Consider the following 20,986-nt stretch of genomic DNA (forward strand, 5'->3'; position numbering starts at 1 on the left):
TTTACTTGCAGCAAGAGAACTCTTAGTTGCAGTGTATAGGATCTGGTTTCCAGAACAAGGCCTGAACCTTGGCCCCCTGCATTGGGAGCACAGAGTCTAAGCCCCTGGACCACCAGGGAAGTCCCTCCCATCTTACACGTTATCATGGGACCTAGGAAAAGGAGCTTGGCACTTTCGTTGAGCCTCTTTTTTTTTTAGGGGGGGTGGTGGTGGGGGGATGGGGGTGGGCAAGAATACCATTCCCTTCCCCAGGAGATCTTCCTGAGCCAAGGATCGAACCCAGAACTCCCGCACTGTAGGTGGAAAGCTTTACCGCCTGAGCTACCAGGGAAGTCTAAGCTTGGCACTTTTCTACATTCCGCTTGGACATCTCCCCAGCTGACCCCATGAGTTAATTAAGCAGCCTTTCTAATTTTCACTTTCCACAGGTGACAGTGTTGCTAGACTTTCTGCCACTACATAAAAGGGGTCCTCTGTTTTCCAGCATCTGCATCCTTCAGCCCCTCACCAGCTGCCTTCACAGCCTTTTTGGCTTCTTCCTGCCACCCTGTCCCAAAGCCAGCGTCGTATGGTTTAGGTATTTGTTAGGGTAGCATCCCATTTCCAAGGACAAAATTCTGTTCAAGTTATCTATTGCTGCACAATAAACCTAGTGGTTGAATAAATTACTTACTATTACTATATTTGGACACAGCACACCAAGGACAGCCCATTTCTGCTCCAGAATGCCTGGGGCCTCACCTGTAATGAGTTGAATGTCTGGAAGGCTAGAACAATTGGAAGCTGGCTGGTATCTCTTTTTCCTCTCTTGATCCCCTTCTCCCTCTCCAGGGAGTTTCTTTGTGTGGCTAGCTTAGGCTTCCTTATTTGATGGCAGCCTCTGGAGAGTCAGTCTTCTTACATGGCAGCTCAGGGCTCCAGTCACTGTCCCAAGAGACATGAATGGAAGTTGCTAGTCTCTTAAGGGCAAGTCTGGGAACTGTCATTTTCACAATACTCCACTGATCAAAGCAGTCAGAACTCACCCAAAATCAAGGGAAAGCAACATAGGTCCCATACTTCAGTGAAAGTAGCATCAAAAATCTCTAGTTACCTCCCATCTGCCACATTTTTTTATTCCTAGGGTGAAAATAATATAGTTAAAAACTTCATGATAACAGAAATTCAGGTATAACTTCACTCCTGCCCAGGCCATATTCTTAAAAGGAAATGGCCTTAGGGATTTCCCTGGCTGTCCAGTGGTTAGGACTTCACCTTCCAATGCAGGGCTTATGGGTTTGATCCCTGCTTGGAGAGATCCCACATGCCTGGCAGTGGCCAAAAACCCAAAACATAACACAAAAACAATATTGTAACAAATTCAATAAAGACTTTTAAAAAAGATGATCCACCTAAAAAATAAATCTTGGGGGAAAAAAAGGTGGGGGGAGTGGCCTCAGATTCTTAGTTTCTTGGTGGTCTGTACTGTGATCATTTGAGACCCTTCTCAAATGCGGTACACACTGTGCTTGTAGTAATGAAATAATGGGTGTTCTGAATATTCCCCATTCATCTCTCCAGATAACATCTTCAGCTTTCTTCATCTGCTCTGTGTCCCAGGAGGCTCCTGGTTGAGTCCAGCCGTGAGGCGACACCAGCGGGAGATGGATGGCTGGAGTAGGGACTGGTGAATGAAGGCAGGTGTTTGTTCTCCGGCTCCCTCCCCATTGAGTCATTGTGGTTTGGTTCTGGGGCGCCCTACGCTGCCTCCTCCACAGCTGTCCCAGGGTAGTAACAACTTCCTGGCTCTTGCTAGCTCCAGGGTTCTTCACCGTTTGGTTTTTGTTCCTTTCACCCTGACTCTTCTCGATTATTCTACTTGGGTCTTCTCTGTGCTTGCGGAGACTGAATACAGATGGTCTATTTCTTATAAAACTAATAAATTAAAACTCCCCCTTTTTCTTAAAAGAATTGTATCAGTGTATTTTTCCATTTTCTTATCAGGTTTTGGGTCCATGTCCCTCATTTTTAGAGTTCTTCTCTGTCAACCTAGAAGGGTGGGATGGGGAGGGAGATGGGAGGGAAGTTCAAGAGGGAAGGGATATATGCACACCTATGGCTGACTCATGTTGATGTTTGACAGAAAACAACAAAATTCTGTAAAGCAATTATCCTTTGATTAAACAATAAATAAATTTTAAAAGGAATATTAGCCCATTACCTGTAATACATCTTACAAATATTTTCTCCCAATTTGTTAGCTGTTTGTTTTAGCCATTGTTGTTGTTCAGTCACTAAGTCGTATCTGACTCATTGCAACCCCATGGACTGCAGCACTCCAGGCTTCCCTGTCCTTCACTATCTCCTGGAATTTGCTCAAACTCATGTCCATTGAGTCGGTGATGCCATCCAACCATCTCATCCTCTGCTGTCCCCTTCTCCTCCCTCTATCTTTCCCAGCATCCAGGCTTTTGCAGTTGACCCAGCTCTTCACATCAGGTGGCCAAAGTTTTGGAGCTTCAGCTTCAGCATCAGGGTTGAATATTCAGGGTTGATTTATTTTAGAATTGATTGGTTTGGCTGGTTTTAGCCATCTAGAAACAGAAATTTTAATGTTCCGTGTAGTCAAATATACCTAAATGTATTTTTTCATTGCTTTTAGATTTTGAGTCTTTTCCCATACCAAAGTTGAAGAATTCATTGCTATTGTCTTCTGGTAGTTGTATGATTTAGTATTTTACATTTAGATCTCTGATCACTTTGAATTGATTTTTGACTCTGGTGTGAGGTATGGGTTTAATTTTATCTTTTTCCAAATAGTCCCAGCACCATTTATTTAAAAATCTGATCCCTTCGAAATAGGTATTTTTGTTTAGAATGTGTATACACACACACACACACGAATCTAAAAAGTAATCACACTTGGGAGACAAGCAGTTCTCTGAAAATTTACCCCAGATGTGGAAAGAACCCGTGTTATTCAGTTCAGCAACTATTGTAGGTGATATACCTACAATTTGCAATAAAATACAGGGAGGTGGGCAAACATAGTCACTACCCCAAGAACATAACCACCTGAAGGGGGCGATAAACACTTACATAAAAGACTGAAGTGAGCCTCAGCGTCTAATACAGTGTATTGTTGGGTTAGCACCTCTCTGAGCCCCCCAAATCTACACCCAGATATCCATGTGAAGTGCTTATGTATGTCTACAGTGATCCATGGTAGAAATGCAATTTGCTTGCTATTGTATATACTGAATGCTGATTTCGTATTCTCCGGGTATCCTGATCACCTCTAACATTGATCTTCATCCCCATAATGGTCTCTTTCATGGGAGAAAGACTTTTTATACGATGAGACCTTTCATTCGCTCTACAGATACTTGTCAAGTGGCTTCTGTGTGTGCGGAACTGCTCTCAGAGCTCAGACAGTAATAGAGAACAAGAAAGACCTGTGATGACTGCATCCTGGAGGCAGAGGCAGAAAACAAACATTTAAGGTATAATACCAAGTAGTATGATGAAGGGTACAGCAAGTCAGGGAGTGGAGAGCAAGGTACCATCTTAGACAGGATGGTGAGGGAAAGCCCTTCTTGGGAGAAGAAAGCAATTAGGCAGTCCTGAATGACATGAATGGGGAAGCAGAGGAATGTGGGAATTTTTTGCAAGTTGAGCTAGCAGGATTTGCTGAGGGATTGAATTTGGGAGTGAGGGAAAGACAGGAGCCGAGGATAACTCTGTGAAGGCCCTTGGAGACAGCCTTCCATACACAGGGGAGCGACTGCAGAGCTAGGGGCAGCCTGGGGTCCAATATAGTCAGAGGAGAAAGCAAGGGAGGGCCGGGAAAAGAGGCTTGAGGTGGGCAGTGCCTAGATCCAGTAGGAACTCTAGGTTAAAAAAAAGAGCTTGGATTTTGTTCCGTGAAAAGGGATGCTTTTGGCAGGGGCGTGACATGTACAATCTGATTTATGTGCTAAATCTGGCTGCCATGGGGAGAATAGATCATAGTGTGGGTCACAAACAGGGGGCTGGATAGGAGTCGCGGAGTTCCTATGAGAGATGACAGGAGGCTGGACCAGGGACAGCTGTGGAGAGGTAAAGAAGTGGAGAAGCAGAGGAGTGTGGGAATTTTTTGCAAGTTGAGCTAGCAGGATTTGCTGAGGGATTGAATTTGGGAGTGAGGGAAAGACAGGAGCCAAGGATAACTCTGTGATTTTGGATTTAACCCGGCAAATAACAGTACCATATATACAGAAGGGCAAGAATCTAGAGATCTATATTGGACACATTGTTTCAAGATATTTGGTTACTTCCCATTAATTTTTAACATCCCATCATAAATTGCATATTTCTTTTCTATCCTTCTGTGGTCTTCAGTTAGAGTTGTTCCCAGGAAGATGTTTAAGCTCGGTGAAAAGAAGATAGAATAAATGACCATTTGATCATTTCTCAAGGTCTCAAGCATTATCCTTCTAGAAAAAAGATTGAATCAATATTATTATTGATTTAATAATAGCTGTTTGAATCTAGTTGACTTCGGTTGTAGTCAAACAGGGAAAAATTAATGGAAGTTACACTCGGTTGTTTGCAATGTTTTATATGGTTAAGAGCAGAGATGAACTTATAGCTTGCAACTGGCTCAGTCTGACAGGATGTTAGTTAACTGGGGGTAGATGCTCTAAATAATAACCAAGCCCTGATCCTTAAATTGAAATCTCTTAGGGGACATTTTCTCAGCATCTGCCCCACACAGGGGAGTTTGCTAGAGATTGTCACCATGTCAGATACTGTGGCCCATCTATTGTTATTCTTGGACTCCTTTTTGTTCCTGGAGGGTTTCCTATGATTTCCAAGATACAGTCGATCATTGCGTTTTGTTTGTGAACTGTGTTGAGTCCCCAAGACCGAACACATAACTTTAATGAGACCATGAATGGGTTGAGCTATGTGAAGTACTTCGAGGGGTTGAAAAGGTCACAGAAGTAGCGTTTAATGTTATCTTTACCTTAAAAGTAGCTCTTCAACGAAACAATAAGCAAAAAGTGGGTCAAAAAAAAAAAGTTGTGAAGAGGGTATTCTTTACAAAGATCTTGGGTTTACAGTCAATTCTTTCTTGGCTAAGTGAGAACCCCTGATATTCTGTGAATTCTGAAGAAGTGTGGCCCTTTCAGGCCTCACACTGAATCTTAGTAGGTGGAACAGAGCAGAATATCTGCAGCTCTTGTGAACCATAAATTATTCTGGGTCTTTTTGATGGGAAAAGAACAGTGGCATGGGCCGAATATGAATGAGTTACATCTTAAGCAATAAACGAGCAACATTTTTTTTCTAAAATTAAAAAGTCTTTTTTTCTTATAAAGAAAGCAATACATTTTAATACAGAAAATTATAAAAAAGAAAACAGTAATCACTACTCAGAAATTACCACTGTTGCTATTTTATTTACATACTAAAATATATGTGTATGCATATTTGTGTGTATATATATAAACATATATATAATCTTTTAGGAATATTGACTTCTATAAGTATATTCTTTAAGATGGTACAATTTGAAAACTGAAAAACCAGCTTTTAAAGAACTTCAAGTTATAGTGAAAAGTTGTCTAGCATAGACTTAATAGTAATTATTTACATTTTACAGAACACATTCTATGCTTTATCACTTTCATTAGTACTAAGTAATAGAAATTGCTATTAATATCATTAATAGTTATTAATATTGTTGAACTATTGGTAACAGAAGAAAGAATACCTTGCTGGAATATGTAAGTCCTAGTCCCAACTTATGATTAGAAAAAGACAGTGAGCTTTGTTAAGCCTCAGTTTCCTCAAATGTACAGTAAAAATCTTGGGCTAGATGAAATTGAGGCTTCTTCTAATTTTGAAATCCTATCTAAGCCTTGTTTTGGAAAATAGGTACTTACTAAGATGCATTTCCTGAGATGCCAAATTTTACTTTCAAATATTTTTATCTAAAACACACCTGTTTTCAAGCAAAGAAAATGGATTACATTTTGAAGAATATTCTAATGCTTTGAAGATGGAGCCTATTTACAGAGACCAATTTGTTTCTCTGCATTATTTTAGCATGCAACTCTACTCTGGGACTGAAGCTTCCTAAGTATCTGAGGCTTCGGAAAGTGGGGGTAGAAGAAGCTCATTACCATGGAGATAGATGGGAGCAAATGGTCATATCATCAAAAGCAAACTAGAAATGTACAAAGCTTTTGTGATGCTGATCCTTTTTTTTTTTTTTTAAGTAAGAAGAAGAAGGAAAAAAGGCACAAATAAAAGGACAGATCTCGCTCATTAAATCCAACACTAATTTAGTAATCAGTGAAATAAAGGTACCCTTGAAAGCCCGCGGCCAGAAAACACAGTACAACAAAGAAGCACAAAAGGTTGCTGGCTGCCAGGTGTAATTTCCAGGTACTCCAAGTGCATTTGGACTCCCTGTTCTCTTAGCTTTTCTTTACAGATTGGCTGTCTTCACAGTAGATGTGAGCGATCCATTTAGTCACCCCAGTATGTTATCCAAATATTTAGGGGGAGAAAAATTGCAGGAAAATAACCTTTAATTTTATGATTCTCCAGAAGAAACTGTTCAGAATTAAGAGGAATGAGAGCTAATTTATTTTTCTGTTTATTACCTATCACTTTGGATAACCTGAAAATAATTTTGACAAGAACATTAAGAGTCAAATTTGGGATAAAAGTCAAATTTACATAAAGTGGCTTGTATCAGAGTAAAATCACTATCAACTGTATCTCTACCTTCATCTATATCTATAGATAGATAGATTAAAACTTTTTCTTTTAACCTCATCTATTATTTTATTTTATTCAAGTAGAAGCTGCCAAAAGCCTAAAGGCAGGGAAGATTTATCTTCAGTTCTTCATAAATATTCAAAATAAGAAAAATAATTTAAGAATAAATATATAAAAGTTAAAAAGCATGGCCAAGATTCTGCCTTGCACTTTCAGTCTATAAATTAGAAATAGTAATTATGTGATGTTGGGATGTTTTAGAGGTTGAAGTATTATTTTTAAAGTGTTTTGTGCTATTTAGAGAAGAAATACCCTTTACATCATATTTGAGATGTGACTTATAAGAAAAATAGTCTCTTCTCCCTCAACTTCCTCTTCCTTTTCCTCAAAATTGAGGTATGAGAAGCTAAGAATCAGAGCTAATTTATTTTTCTGTTTGTTACCTATCATTTTGGATGACCTGAAAATAATTTTGACAAGAACATTAAGAGTCAAATTTGGGATAAAAGTCAAATTTACATAAAGTGGCTTCGGATTTCCCCTCTGCTTACAGCATTAAGAGAGAAAGCTATTTGCAATTACAAAGCATTAATTTAATTGATCTGTAAATTCAATGTAAAGACAAAACATCAAGATTTTTTTAAATTCTACTAATACTGAAGTTCATTAAGAATGTAAATGAAAAGTTAGAAAAATTCTGAAAAATAGTGAAGAAGTAATTAATACAGCCATGTATTAAAATATGTGATAACATTATAATAATCAAAATATTCTAGAGAAGAAATAGGTAGCTCAAAAGAGTAGAATGACCAGAAATAAACCCAAATACACAAGTGAATTATGTATGAAAAGGTGTGCTGTGTCTCCACTTGCATCTGACTCTTTGCGATCCCACAGACTGTATCCCACCAGGCTCCCCCATCCATGAGATTCTCCAGGCAAGAATACTGGAGTGGGTTGCCATTTCCTTCTCCAGTACGAAAAGGTAAATGTGTCAAATTTGGGGAAGATGAAAAGAAGGGAAGATGCATTAGTTAATAAACAGTGGTAGGTAAGCTGTAATTTATATAAAATTACAATATTAAAAGTTCAGAACTTTAAAGGCTTTCTTTGGTGAATAATCTTGGCATATAAAAAGACTTTCTAAGTAAGATAGACAATCCTAAAGTCTTAAAGGAAGAGAAAAATAAATTTGAGCATATACAAACTGGAAAAAATATCACAATATAATTGGTAAAGAGATATAGTCATTGATATGCAACATTTTGTACAATTCATTGAGTAAAAACAAATCAAATGGAAAATGGTCAAATATATTAAAATCTTCCTCTCTTTCACAATTAAATAGTTGCATATTAAAACAATGAGTATATCCATACAATGAATGTTATTTACCAATAAAAAGTAGCATAAGGAATTCCCTGGCAGTTCAGTGGTTAGGACACAGAGCATTCCTTGAGGAGGGCCCAGGTTCAAACCCTGGTCAGGGAACTAAGATTCCAAAAGTTGCCTGGTATGGCAAAAAAAAGAAACAGAAAAAAGAGGAAAGAAAAAAAGTAGCATGATTTATAATAGCCCCAAAGAGTAAACAACCCAACTGTTCATCAACAGATGAGTGGGTAAGCAAAATGTGGTACATCCATTTTTTTAGAATATTATTCAGCCACAAAGAAGAATGAAGTATTGATAACGGCTACAACATGAATGAACCTTGAAAATATCATGCTAAGTGAAAGTAGCCAGACGCAAAGACCATGTTGTGTGATTCTAATTATATGAAGTCCTCAGAACAGGCAAATCTCAAGAGGGAAAAAGTAGATCAATAATTGCCAGGGGCTGGGGGATTGGAAACTGGGGAGAAATGGGGCGTGACTTCTAATACTTAGCATCTCTTTTGAGGTCATGGCAGTTGTGATGGTGACTGCACAATTCTGTGAATATGCTAAAACCCGTGAATTGTGAATTTTAAATAGATAAATTGTCTGATACGTGAATTATATCTCAATAAAGCTGTTAGTTTTTAAGTGTATTTTTTAATGAGGTATGTTGAATTTGTTCACTAGATTACAAAATTCAATAAATAATGAATATTGTTAATAGTATAGGACAAGCATTCTTATACTTAATGGAAGTACAAATTCATACACTTTTTTGAGGACAATTTAGCAATATCTTTCAAAATATAAACATCTTTTGATTCTACAATTCAAATTCAAAAACTTACAAAAGATATACTTGTAAAAACTCACCAAGTTACAAACAGAAGGGAATTATGGTTAATGGGAAAATCTGAAAATCTGGAGGTACCCATTTAAGAAAGTACATACAACCTTTTAAGAATATCATGGAATTACGTGAACTGATAGGGAAATACCTCCAAGAAAACAATAAAAATAATTAATATGTATTCGGCACTGGCTATGTACCAAAATCTCTTCTAAGTGCTTTACAGGCAATAACCTACCAAATCCTTTTTGCAACCCTATATTTTTAATATTACTTCCATTTTACAGATGACAACACTAGAAAAGCACAGGTGTGTGAATAGCAAAAAGGAAGTTTTTGCTCTTGATTTTATATATTTTTGTATTGCTTAAACAATTTACCATGTGATATTAACTTTATTTCAATAAAGAAAATTTAAAGCATCAAACCCAAGGAATTTGTATTCTAATATCTAAAGATTCTGGGACACATCAAAGAAATTAAGAAAGGGGAATACTTCTGTCTTCAAAAAGCAATATGACTTGCCTATGACAGGCAATAGGCTCTGTTATCTCCATTTTTCAGATGAGGTAAAAGAAGTCAGAAAGTTTAAGTGAATCGTTCAATATTACACAGCAGTGAAATGACATTATAGGACCTGAACCAAAATCTGAGGCTGAAGCCTACACTCTTACAAATACATATACCCCAGCAAGAAACTAGATACAGTGTAAATCTCCATCACCAGATGAAATATTATGTATCAGTTTAAAAAAAAAAACAAACCTTAGTTTAAAAGTAAAGGTCCTTTATGACCTTGAGATAAGAAAAGATTTCTTAAATAGGACACACAAAAAATTAACCATAAAGAGGAAAAACCTACTAAGTAAAGCTGTATTAAAATTAAGAACTGTTATTCATTAAAAGAAATCCCTAGGAAAGTGAAAAGGAAAACCACAGATAAATGAAACTATTAGCAATGCATTTATCCTACAAATCCTTTTTTTTAAAGACAACAAAATATAAAACAGACAGAAGATTTGAACAAGAACTTCTCAAAGGAGGAATCCAAATGGCCAGTGAACACGGGAAAATGTATTAAAACTCACCAGTCAACAAGCAAATACAAGTTATAACTAGACATGCCTACCTATCACCAGAGCAACTAAAAAGAGAAGGACTGACAATGCCATGTATTGGTGAGAATATGGAGCAACTGGAACTCTAATATATGACTGTGGATTGTAGTGATTGTAAATTGGTACACCCATTTTAGGGAACTGTTTGGCAATAACTATTAAAGCTGGACTCAGCAATTCTACTCCTATATATCCAACAGAAATGCATGCACCTATTCACCAGAAAACATGTTCATAGCAGCATTATTTATAATGGCCAAAGTCTTGGAACAACTACAATACCCATTAACAGTAGAATAGATAAATGAAATGCGGTATATTCGAACAATAGATAAAGCAATTATATACAGTTTATTCACAAAGCAATTAAAAGATACAAACTATCTCTACGTGAATACCCATATAGATGCATACCACAAATATAATGTTGAGCAAAAGAAGTCAAAATAGAAAAACTGCACTGTTTTGATTACATTCCTAAAAATTTCAGATCTATGTTGATGGGGTGATTACTCTGGAGGAAGAATGTATTGAATAGAAATGTATAAAGGGAATTTTGTGCAATTTTAAAAAATTACACTATAGTTAATTTGCAATGTTAGTTTCTTCAGTACAGCAAAGTGATTGATTTATACATGTATAGACATTTTTTAACATTCTTACCTAGTACAGTTTATCCCAGGATATTAAATATAGTTCCCTGTGCAATACAGTTGGACTTTGTTGTTTATCCATTCTACTCATAGTAGTTTGCATCTGCTAATCCCAAACTCCCAATCCATCCTTCCACCACCCCTACTGTTCCTGTGGCAGTCAATGTTCTATATGTCTGTGACTCTGTTTCTGTTTTATAGGTAGGTTCATATGTGTAGTATTTTAGATTCCACATATAACTGATATCATATGATATTTATCTTTCTCTTCCTGACTTACTTCACTTAGTATGATAATCTCTAAGTCCATTCTTGTTGCTGCACATGGCATTATTTCATTCACAAAAGGATATTTTGAGTGCTGTTAATGTTCTGTTCCTTGATCTATTAATAGCTTCTGGTTACACTATGTGAAAATTCATCAAACTGTGTATTTATAGTTTGTATGCTTTTCTGTATATTATACTTCTATAAAAATTCACATAATAAAAATTAAAACAAATGAACCAAATTTATATGTAGCAACAGGGATAATAAAAGCATAAAATTGAGAAATTGTAATCACCTTAATTATATTATATGCAGTAACTATCAGTACAATATGCATTTTTACATAAGTTACATTCCTATAAACTTTTTTTTTTTTTTGGCTGCACCTCATAGCTTGTAGGATCTTAATTCCTAGAGAAGGAATTGAACCCAGGCCATGGTAGTGAAAGTGCTGGATCCTAAACACTGGACCACCAGGGAGCTCCCTCCTAGAAACTTTCAAAACATAACGAATAAGACGACAACAAGGACCTACTGTATACAACATGGAACTCTGCTCAATGTCATGTGGCAGCCTGGATAGGAGGGGAGTTTGAAGGAGAATGGATACTTGTGTATGTATGGCGGAGTCTCTGCTCTTCACCTGAAGCTATGACATTTCTAGTTGGCTATACCCCAACAAAATAAAAAGTTAAAAAAAAAACATAATGATTAATATTGTATATTGGGTGGGGATCCATATAGACGGTATCGGTACACAAATCGTAGAATGTAGAGCATGATGACTATAATTTTATCATGTATTACTGTATTGAATACTAGAAATTTGCTGTATTGAATACTAGAAATGCAAAGGAAGTAGATTTTAGGTGCTCTTATCACACCCCAAAACTGGCAACTATGTGAAGAGATAATATGCTAATTATCCTGACTCAAAAAGTAAATCATTTTATTATGAATATATACATCAAATCATCATGTGGTACACCTTCAGTTCAGTTCAGTTCAGTTCACTCGCTCAGTCGTGTCTGACTCTTTGTGACCCCATGAATTGTAGCACGCCAGGCCTCCCTGTCCATCACCAACTCCCAGAGTTTACTCAAACCCATGTTCATCGAGTCAGTGATGCCATTCAACCATCTCATCCTCTGTCGTCCCCTTCTCCTCCTGCCCCCAATCCCTCCCAGCATCAGGGTCTTTTCCAGTGAGTCAACTCTTCACATCAGGTGGCCAAAGTATTGGAGTTTCAGCTTCATACAATCAGTCTTTCAAAGAACACTCAGGACTGATTTCCTTTAGAATGGACTGGTTATATCTCCTTGCAAGTCCAAGGGATTCTCAAGAGTCTTCTCCAACACCAAGTTCAAAAAGCATCAATCTTCGGCGCTCAGCTTTCTTCACAGTCCAAACTCTCACATCCATACATGACACTGGAAAAACCATCCCTTCAACTAGACGGACCTTTGTTGGCAAAGTAATGTCTCTGCTTTTTAATATGCTATCTAGGTTGGTCATAACTTTCCTTCCAAGGAGTAAGCGTCTTTTAATTTCATGGCTGCAGTCACCATCTGCAGTGATTTTGGAGCCCAAAAAAATAGTCTGACACTGTTTCCACTGTCTCCCCATCTATTTCCCATGAGGTGATGGGACCAGATGCCATGATCTTAGTTTTCTGAATGTTAGCTTTAAGCCAACTTTTTCACTCTCCTCTTCACTTTCATCAAGAGGCTCTTTAGTTTTCTTCACTTTCTGTCTAAGGGGGTCATCATATCTGAGGTCTAATTGATATTCTCCGCAATCTTGATTCCAGCTTGTGTGCTTTCAGCCCAGTGCTTCTCATGATGTACTCTGCATATAAGTTAAATAAGCAGGGTGACAACATACAGCCTTGACGTACTCCTTTTTCTATTTGGAACCAGTCTGTTGTTCCATGTCCAGTTCTAACTGTTGCTTCCTGACCTGCATATAGGTTTCTCAAGAGGCAGGTCAGGTGGTCTGATATTCCCATCTCTTTCAGAATTTTCCACAGTTTTTTGTGATCCGCACAGTTGAAGGCTTTCGCGTAGTCAATGGTACACCTTAAATATGTGCAATTTTTCGCTTAAGAAATCATTTACTGTTTGAAGGCTATTGTGCAAAGAAGTGATGTGACATGAAACAAATCAAAGAGTAAAGAGTAAACATCAAATGTGTGATCATGATTGCCTCTAAGGATGGAAGAAGAATGAAGCTGGACTGAACCTATAATTTTTTCATAATAAAATGTCGAAAGCAAATATCACAAAATAATAACATTTGATAGTGGGTACAAATGCATTTCTTATAGTACTCTTTTATTCTCCCCTATGTTTGAAGGTTTTAATGTTTTTATTAAATGTTCTTTGTACCACAACTAACAGCCTCTTGATTGGTTACTAGAAGTCAAATTGACAAAAACTCCTACAGAATGAGATAGTTTTGGAAGGAAAAGAGGGGAGTTGATGTTTAGTTGTTTTATAGTCTCTCATCTCTATTACTGATTTGAACCATTTTGTTGAAGCCGTGATTAAGTAAAACACAAACAGGATTTGTCTGATACTTCTAGATATGAAAAATCAAAGGTCAACTCAGTGTATTTAACTGAACGACTGATCTTCCTTCTTTTGGCCTCCTCCTTAAATGAAATAGCCAGCTTACAGATCTAATTTTCCTATCTTGGTGTGTCTTAGAGCTGACCCTTTTTTTCTCTCTAATTCAGTTGTGCATGGCTTGCTCTGCTCAGGTCCTAGTACAGTCTAGCCTTAAGCACCATTAATGGTCCAATATTCATTAAATATTGATTTGTTTCATGTCACATCACTTCTTTGCACAATAGCCTTCAAACTCTCCCAAGTCTTCCTTCTAGGTAAGATTTAGTGTAATACCCAATCACAGAATTACTTCATTACCAGGGGGAGTCAAACCAGAGCAAAGCTCCACTTCTCTAAACTCTTTCAAATCACTTTTACATAAGAAGAGGTCCTCTAAGAAACCCAATCATCTTCTTACTGAGATGCTTCTTGCTTCCTCTTGCCCTGCGTTCTCTCTCACAACAATCAGTAATAAATTCGACTTCCTCAACTGTAGGAGCATGCCTGTTTAGAGGATACTAAATACATTAAATTGAGTGAAAGAAGCAAGTCACAAAAAGATATAAAATTCTGTTCAACTGTGATGAATAAAAGTCAATACTAGTTAAATTATTTAGGAATGCTTTGTCGCATAGGTGATAAGACTATAAAACAAAAACAAGGAAATAATTATGACAAGTGTTGGCATAGTGTTAGTTCTTTTCTTTTATAAAATATTTATTTGGCTGTGCTGGGTCTTTGTTGCGTCATGCAGGATCTTTGATCTTTAGCTGTGGCAAATGGGTCCCAGTTCCCTGACCAGGGATTGAACTCAGGTGCCCAGCATTGTGAGTTCAGAGTCTTAGCCACTGGACCCCCAGAGAAGTTCCCGCAGTGTTAGTTGTCAGGGGGAAGGAAGGGATGCGATGGGCTGAGACAATCGAGAAGGGAGCTCCAATGAAAGGTCCTACTGCAGGAGAGCACGGGTGGAAGCCGGCCACATCCTGAAAAGTGATCTGACAGCTGTGTGAAAGACCTCTTCTCCAGATATGTCTGAGAAGAGGATTCAGCATGATGCCACTTGACAAGGAATGGATTCAAGAACATGTCTGGTGATAAAGCTTCAGTCTGGGCATAGATTACCTTATTTAAGGATGAGTAAAAATAACAAAACACAGCAACCTAAGGAAAAAAAATGTTGCAGAAGAGGAGAAAGGAAACAACTTACAGGAGCCTCCTAAGAAGAGCTTGCTCCAGGCTTCGGTCCACTGCAGACTACTGAAAATTCAGGGAACTGACGGCCTTAGTGGGTCCCAGTGGACTTTTTCAAAGGGAAGGGTTGGGAGTTATTAAAAGAGGGAAATAGCACAAGAAAACATTAGGGTGCACCCTAATGAAAATGCAACAAGATGTTTATTTAAAGGAAGAATGATGTGATAAGAAAAGATTGGAAGGAAATTAAAACTGAATGCTAGAATTTTAAAAAACAACATTGGAAGGTATGGCAAAATTAAGGCTATTGTGATATAGATGACAAGTTAAATAACTCCCCAAATACAGAGAAGAGGAGAGAGAAATGAAAAAGTTTAGATGATGGAAACAAAAGATAGAGAGCAAAGAAGAGAGTCGGCAGATGTTCCTTGAGAAGAGCTTGGAGTGGAAACACTCATCACCAGAGATTCGATAGAAGAGTCATTCTCCACAGGAGGATGGGGGTGAGGAGGCACGTCACAGCTTGTTGGGCTCAGAACCAGAATCGCCAGGGAAGGAGCTGTGTGCTTTTATGGATGTGTGTATGTGTGGGTATACGTGTGTATGTGTGTATATGTGTGTATGTGTGTGTGTATGTGTGTATATGTGTGTGTGTGTGGGTATGTGTGTGTATGTGTGTATGTGTGTGTGTGTGGGTATATGTGTGTATGTGTGTATATGTGTGTATGTGTGGGTATATGTGTGTATGTGTGTGGGGGGGGTATATGTGTACGTGTGTGTATATGTATGTGTGTGTATGTGTGTATGTGTGGTATATGTGTGTATGTGTGTGTATATGTGTGTATGTGTGTGTGGGGGTGGGTATATGTGTGTATGTGTGTATATGTGCGTATGTGTGGGTATATGTGTGTATGTGTGTATATGTATGTTTGTGTGGGTATATGTGTGTATGTGTGTGTATGTGTGGGTATATGTGTGTATGTGTGGGTATATGTGTGTATGTGTGTGTGTGTGTATATGTGTATGTGTGGGTATATGTATGTATGTGTGTATATGTATGTATGGGTGTATATATTATATTGAGGTATAACAGTTGGTTTACAATATTAGTTTCCAGTGTACAGCATAGCGATTCAAAATTTTTATAGATTATATTTCATTTGCAGTCATTATAAAATACTGGCTATATTCCTTGTGTGTGTGCGTCTATGCTCAGCTGTGTCTCTTTGTGACCCTATGGACTGTAATCCACCAGGCTCCTCTGGCCATGAGATTTTTTTTCCAGGCAAGAATACTGGAGTGGATTGCCATTTCCTCCTCCAGGGGATCTTCCCAACCCAGGGATCGAACCCATGTCTCCTGTGTTGGCAGGCGGATTCTTTACAACTGAGCCACCTGGGAAACTCTGCATTCCCTGTGCTATGCAGTAAATCCTTGTACTTATTCATTTTATGCATAGTAATTTGTACCTCTTAATTCCCTCCTTCTGTCATCCAGCTTCCCTCTCCCCACTGGTTCTCATTAGTTTGTTCTCTCTCTATATGAGTTCGCTTCTTTTTTGTTATATTCACTAGTTTGTTTCATTCTTTAGATTCAACATATAAGTGATAATATACAGCATTTGTCTTTCTCTGTCTGACTTATTCTACTAAGCATGATGCTCTCCGGGTAGGAGTGGTAGGCTTTTAAATTATAGTAATGAGTGACTGCTGATAGGGCTGTGTTCGTGTTCTTCATTGTGTTAGGAAAAAAATGTCAGCACCATTATAAAATAGATCTGAGATAAGATAAGACAGGAATGAATGAATAAAGATGTTTAGACTAAAAGTGCTAAACCACGGCCTAGGTAAAGTCAATCAAGAGAAGCCCACACTTAAGAAAAGAGAACCCTCCTATACTCTTGGTGGGAATGTAAGTTAGTACAACCACTATGGAAAATGGTATGGAAGTTCCTTAAAAAACTAAAAATAAAGCTACCACATGATCCAGCAATCCCACTCCTGGGCATATATCCAGAAAAGATAAAAACTCTAATTCAAAAAGATATATGCAGGGGCTTTACTGGTGGCTCAGTGGTAAAGAATCTGCTGATTTGATCATTGGGTTGGGAAGGTCCTCTGGAGGAGGAAACAGCAACCCACTCCAGTATTCCTGCTTGGGAATTCACATGGACAGAGGGGCCTGGCAGGCTACAGTCCACGGGGTGGCAGAAGACTTGGATACAACTTAGTGGCTAAACAACAAAATACTTTAATTTTTTTAAAAAAAGAAGAAGTTCACACTTAAAATACAATTGTACAAAATTTTTGAAGCACGAGATTAAGAGGGAAAAAAAATCCTGCCATAATCTATTTTCTTTCTTAAAAAAAGAAAAGCTACCTTAAACAAGCAAATTTAAAAACTCAGACTTTTCACAAGCTTTACTTTCTCTGCTGCATGAAATTCTTATGACAATAAAGCAATGTTTTCCGAACGCAAAGGAATGAGGTTGAAATTGAATAGCATTTAGCTCTGTTGCCACTCGGGGAAAGGCAACAAAGACTCCTATTTGCCAGCAGGCAGAAAGGACACCACCCACGAACCCTTTAATAAAACTACCTATGATGGACTCTAACAAACTTTTGAATTGGTAGGTCATGAAATGAAATGACTGGTGATGAGCATGAAAATCAATTAAAATTGAGATCATTTTGATCAGTGACAGAGTACTTTATTTTTTAACATCCCCATACTATATATGGGGCTTCCCAGGTGACTCAGCAATATGAGAATCCACCTGCCAATGCAGGAGACACAGTTCGATCCCTGCGTTGGGAAAATCTGGAGACCGGAATGGCACCCACTCCAGCATTCCTGCCTGGGAAATCCCAAGGACAGAGGAACTGGCAGGCTACAGTCCATGGGTTTGCAAGAGTCAGACATGACTTTTTAGAGACTAAATAAACCATCACCACCACCATCCTCTACATGGCAAAATTAGTTTTAGTTATAATAATTAAATAAAACAGATAAAACCAGTCAGAAAAGAAATGTAGATAGTAAAAATAGTTTATTAAATTTTGTATATATAACTATACTAGTAAAAACTTATACTACAAAAAAGGGAAATACAGCTTAATACTTCTAAATTACAATGATGTGAGGTTTTTCTGGTCAAAAAGAAAAAAAGAAAAACTTGTACCTACATATTGGTCAGTCACAGTAATGAATTAAAACACTACAATTTAATAATAATTGCAAGAACTAATAAACAAGAAAAGAGTTCTATTAAGGATAATATTAGAATTCAGTAAAACATTTTATATATAAACTAAATTTTGCAATTGCCAATCAGAAATATTCACCTTGCGGTTTGCACTTACTTCACTCTTTTCTATTTTAAATACCAAAAGTTCAGGTAGTCACAATGACAGAAGTTCTGATTATTTGTCTTTGAAACCACTCTGGTATTTATGTCAAATCTACTGCTTAAACACAGGCATTTGTGGTACCACAGGGGTTGGAAACACAAACGGGGGTCCCTAAAGTGAGATGGAACAATCCTGAACCATTATAAAGTTACCTTTGGAATGAGCTTGCATGTGCCCGTGTGTTGAAAACCCAGCATATAACTGGGAGTTTTTGTAATTAATATCCATGTAGAACACAACATTTACTAAAGAACAAGAAATAAAATGTGCTGAGTTGACGTTCATGCATCTTATTAAAATTCAGGAACCTCGACAACTGTTTAGCATTTAGGCAAAGACTTTTTTTCAGGGAGGAGTATTTTGTCACTGATTTTTGACATTTGTAGGAACATGGTGATAATGAACAGCAGACAGCATTTAGTTAGTTTTATTAGGCTCCCACTGCCCTACACTTGGATGACCGCTGGTTTTAATAATTCTGGTAAGTCTGGGTGGGGGGGGTTTGGGAAACTGAATGTCAGACCCTAGGTCTCTCTTTTTCTAACTGTCCTCCAAAGAAAGTTCTGTGGTTTAATCCTTTGGGGATGATGTTCTAAGTCCTCATATTGGGAAGCTAGTGGTTTAAACAATGGCTTAAACCAGTGAGGGGAATATTTTTCTCCCATAAGGGACAGTGCCATCAGTGATGCATGCTCCCTCTAGTTTTTTGGTGTCAACATCCTTCACTTCTGTCTTTTCTCCTTAAGTTCTCAGAGTAGCTGCTAAACCTCAAGATCCTCTGCTAACCGTCCCCTCAAGATACAGCAAGAAAAACAAAAGCAAAATGCTCACAACAAGCCAAATCCATTTTTTTTTTTCCAAATGAGGAAAACAGTTAGCTTTCCTAGAAACCTCATCTGTCGGATTTTTGCTTACATCTCATTGGCCAGAACTTGTTCTTAACTGCAAGAATGAGAAATAAAGTTGTTGGTTTTTTATTTCTTTTGGCTAAGAGCATTTTTTATTTGGCCATCCCAAATACAGTTGGAGTTCTTTCTGGAGGGAAGAATGGATATCATTGAGGTAAATTATCTGGGGATTTGGTTTGTGCGCACTTAGCCATGGCTGACTCTTCATGACCCCATGAATTATAGCCCGCCAAACTCCTCTGTCCAGGAGATTCTCCAGGCAAGAATATTGGAGTGGGTGGCCATGTCCTCCTCCAGGGGATCTTCCCAACCCAGGGATCGAACCCATGTCTCCTGAGTCTCCTGCACAGGCAGGCAGATTCTTTACTGAAATGTTTTCTTTACTGAAATAAACAAACTTGGGGTATACTTGAATTTCCCATAATGAAAGACTTGTGGTTAGGAATCACAAGAATTTTAATGCACAGTCCCAGTGCTATAGAGGAGAAAGATCCATGATAGGTTCTGAATGCTTGTGCCCCCTCAAACTCATATGCTGAAATACTAACCTCAAAGATGACACTACTAGGAGTTGAGGCCTATGGGAAGGTGGAGCCTCCACGAGTGAGGGAACCAGTGCCCTTATTAAAGAGACCCCCGAGAGGTCCCATGCCCCTTCCACCATGTGAGGACACAGGGAGAGGTTGCCTTCCATGAAGAAGAGGGTCTTACCCAGACTCCAAATCTGCAGGTGCCAAGATCTTGGACTTCCCAGTCTCTAGAATGGTGAGAAGCAAATTTTTGTTGTTTAAAAGCTACTCAGGTTATGGTATTTTGTCAGAGCAGTCTGAATGGACAATCTGCTAAAACAACCCATTTTTCAGAAGATGTTTACCTCTGTTGTCGTTCAGTCGCTAAGTCGTGTCCGACTCTTTGCATGCTCATGGACTGCAGCACACCAGACTTCCCTGTCCTTCACTCTTTCCTGCAGTTTGCTCAGATTCATCTCCATTGAGTCAGTGATGCTATCTCTCTGCCATCTACTACCTTTGTTGTAGTAGAGATTATTGCTGTGCTAGGTCACATTATTTCATGCTTATATTTTAAAAAATATTTTAATACACTTTATATTTTAATATTTTTCCACTTGTTACTTTCCTTTTTGGTGACCAAGAGAAAATAAAATAGTATATTATCATATTCAGTCACCATGAATATAAATACTGCATGTGTCCTCATTTGTCTGACGCTTTGCAACCCCATGGAGGTTAGCCCACCAGGCTCCTCTGTTCATGGGATTTCCCAGGCAAGAATACTGAAGTGGGTTGCTATTTCCTTCTGCAGGGGATCTTCCCAAACAAGTGATTGAAACTGCATCTCCTGAATTGCAGGCAGTCTTCTGCATTTCAGGCAGATTCTTTACCATTGAGCCACCACGGAAACCCACATATATTGATATACATATACAAACAGATACAGAAGTCGATATTTATATTTAGCTATACCAACCTATGGTTACTTCAGTAAAGAGCTGACTCGGAATACCCAGGCTTCCACTCCAGCTGATCTTCTTAAAGTTTGAGCACATCACGGAGCATAGCCCTCTTTACAACTATATTCTAAAACACCCCCTCATCAGATTCTCCCCAGCCTAGGAACCAACAGTGATAAAGCAAGGCAGCATTAAGTGCTACCTTATTCTACAGTGAATACATGGGACCATTAAAAAAAATGAGGTAGTTCTTTAGGACTAACAGAAAAGACTGACAAGAATGTAGAGAACTGTGTTGTGAAGTGAACAAAAGAAGTTACACAGTCTTGAGCAAAGCAGACTTTTATTTGTTGTCTTTTTCAGGGGGAGAGGGGATT

The sequence above is a fragment of the Cervus canadensis genome, chromosome 24, assembly GCF_019320065.1.
Source record: "Cervus canadensis isolate Bull #8, Minnesota chromosome 24, ASM1932006v1, whole genome shotgun sequence".
Classification (NCBI taxonomy): domain Eukaryota; kingdom Metazoa; phylum Chordata; class Mammalia; order Artiodactyla; family Cervidae; genus Cervus; species Cervus canadensis.